At 37.6% G+C, this 2500-nt stretch overlaps 1 non-coding gene and 8 pseudogenes across 1 annotated transcript in view; all 9 read left to right on the top strand.

The window, feature by feature from the left end:
• LOC148467413 (5S ribosomal RNA) overlaps window positions 1-98 on the top strand; it is a 119-nt gene extending 21 nt beyond the window's left edge. The window contains exon 1 of the ribosomal RNA XR_015873356.1: window positions 1-98. This exon is cut by the window's left edge and continues 21 nt beyond it. This is a non-coding gene — a ribosomal RNA (5S ribosomal RNA).
• A 350-nt stretch (window positions 99-448) lies between these two features.
• Window positions 449-567, top strand: LOC148467412 (5S ribosomal RNA; annotated as a pseudogene).
• A 351-nt stretch (window positions 568-918) lies between these two features.
• Window positions 919-1037, top strand: LOC148467411 (5S ribosomal RNA; annotated as a pseudogene).
• Window positions 1038-1153: 116 nt separating this feature from the next.
• LOC148467410 (5S ribosomal RNA) lies at window positions 1154-1272 on the top strand (annotated as a pseudogene).
• A 116-nt stretch (window positions 1273-1388) lies between these two features.
• Window positions 1389-1507, top strand: LOC148467409 (5S ribosomal RNA; annotated as a pseudogene).
• Window positions 1508-1623: 116 nt separating this feature from the next.
• Window positions 1624-1742, top strand: LOC148467408 (5S ribosomal RNA; annotated as a pseudogene).
• Window positions 1743-1857: 115 nt separating this feature from the next.
• LOC148467407 (5S ribosomal RNA) lies at window positions 1858-1976 on the top strand (annotated as a pseudogene).
• Window positions 1977-2091: 115 nt separating this feature from the next.
• LOC148467406 (5S ribosomal RNA) lies at window positions 2092-2210 on the top strand (annotated as a pseudogene).
• Window positions 2211-2325: 115 nt separating this feature from the next.
• On the top strand, window positions 2326-2444 carry LOC148467405 (5S ribosomal RNA; annotated as a pseudogene).
• Window positions 2445-2500: the final 56 nt, after the last annotated feature.

Raw genomic sequence — 2500 nt, 5'->3', positions numbered from 1 at the left:
GACATGCCCAATCTCATCTGATCTTGGAAGCTATGCAGTGTTGGGCCTGGTTAGTACTTGGATGGGAGACCACCTGGGAATACCAGGTGCTGTAGGTAATTTTATACTGCCATAACATTCTTTTCTATTACATTTTACATTTAATTTTTTCAACTTATCAATGAATTTACTTGAGTTAAGAAGTAATAGAGGTCTAAAGTTAATGTTTTTGAGCACCCACAGCCAAACCACAGTGGACATGCCCAATCTTGTCTGGTCTTGGAAGCTATGCAGTGTTCTGCCTGGTTAGTACTTGGATGGGAAACCACCTGGGAATACCAGGAGCTGTAGGTAATTTTATACTGCCTTAACATTCTTTTCTATTACATTTTACATTTAATTTTTCAACTTATCATTGAATTTACTTGAGTTAAGAAGTAAAAGAGGTCTAAAGTTAAAGTTTTTGAGCACCTACAGCCAAACCACACTGGACATGCCCAATCTCGTCTGATCTTGGAAGCTATGCAGTGTTGGGCCTGGTTAGTACTTGGATGGGAAACCACCTGGGAATACCAGGTTCTGTAGGTAATTTTATACTGCCATAACATTCTTTTCTATTACATTTTACATTTAATTTTTTCAACTTATCAATGAATTTCCTTGAGTTAAGAAGTAATAGAGGTCTAAAGTTAATACTTTTGAGCACCTACAGCCAATCCACACTGGACATGCCCAATCTCGTCTTATCTTGTTAGCTATGCAGTGTTGGGCCTCGTCAGTACTTGGATGGGAGACCACCTGGGAAAACCAGGTGCAGTACGTAATTTTATACTCCCATAACATTCTTTTCTATTACATTTTACATTTAATTTTTTCAACTTATCAATTAATTTACTTGAGTTAAGAAGTAATACAGGTCTAAAGTTAATGTTTTTGAGCACCTACAGCCAAACCACACTGGACATGCCCAATCTCGTCTGATCTTGGAAGCTATGCAGTGTTGGGATTGGTTAGTACTTGGATGGGTGACTACCTAGGAATCCCAGGTGCTGTAGGTAATTTTAAACTGCCATAACATTCTTTTCTATTACATTTTACATTTAATTTTTTCAACTTATCAATGAATTTACTTGTGTTAAGAAGTAAAAGCGGTCTAAATTTAATGCTTTTGAGCACCTACAGCCAAACCACAGTGGACATGCCCAATCTCATCTGATCTTGGAAGCTATGCAGTGTTGGGCCTGGTAAGTACTTGGATGGGAGACCACCTGGGAATACCAGGAGCTGTAGGTAATTTTATACTGCCAGAACATTCTTTTCTATTACATTTTACATTTAATTTTTTCAATTTAACAATGAATTTACTTGAGTTAAGAAGTAATAGAGGTCTAAATTTAATGCTTTTGAGCACCTACAGCCAAACCACACTGGACATGCCCAATCTCGTCTGATCTTGGAAGCTATGCAGTGTTGGGCCTGGTTTGTACTTTGAAGGGAGACCACCTGGGAATACCAGGTGCTGTAGGTAATTTTAGACAGCCAAAACATTGTTTTCTATTACATTCTACATTTCATTTTTTCAACTTATCAATGAATTTACTTGAGTTAAGAAGTAAAAGAGGTCTAAAGTTAATGGTTTTGAGCACTTACAGCCAAACCACACTAGACATGCCCAATCTCGTCTGATCTTGGAAGCTATGCAGTGTTGGGCCTGGTTAGTACTTGGATGGGAGACCACCTGGGAATACTAGGTGCTGTAGGTAATTTTATACTGCCATAACGTTCTTTTCTATTACATTTTACATTTCATTTTTCAACTTATCATTGAATTTACTTGAGTTAAGAAGTAAAAGAGGTCTAAAGTTAATGTTTTTGAGCACCTACAGCCAAACCACACTGGACATGCCCAATCTCGTCTGATCTTGGAAGCTATGCAGTGTTGGGCCTGGTTAGTACTTGGATGTGAGACCACCTGGGAATACCAGGAGCTGTAGGTAATTTTATACTGCCATAACATTCTTTTCTATTAAATTTAACATTTAATTTTTCAACTTATCATTGAATTTACTTGAGTTAAGAAGTAAAAGAGGTCTAAAGTTAATGTTTTAGAGCTCCTACAGCCAAACCACACTGGACATGCCCAATCTCGTCTGATCTTGGAAGCTATGCAGTGTTGGGCCTGGTTAGTACTTGGATGGGAGACCACCTGGGAATACCAGGAGCTGTAGGTAATTTTATACTGCCATAACATTCTTTTCTATTAAATTATACATTTAATTTTTCAACTTATCATTGAATTTACTTGATATAAGAAGTAAAAGAGGTCTAAAGTTAATGTTTTAGAGCACCTACAGCCAAACCACACTGGACATGCCCAATCTTGTCTGATCTTGGAAGCTATGCAGTGTTGGGCCTGGTTAGTACTTGGATGGGAGACCACCTGGGAATACCAGGTGCTGTAGGTAATTTTATACTGCCATAACATTCTTTTCTATTACATTTTACATTTAATTTTTTCAAC

Source organism: Taudactylus pleione, unplaced genomic scaffold, assembly GCF_031769625.1.
Source record: "Taudactylus pleione unplaced genomic scaffold, aTauple2 ptg000967l, whole genome shotgun sequence".
NCBI lineage: Eukaryota > Metazoa > Chordata > Amphibia > Anura > Myobatrachidae > Taudactylus > Taudactylus pleione.
The sequence above is the reverse complement of the archived record's forward strand: the minus strand, read 5'-3'. Positions and strand labels throughout refer to the sequence as shown.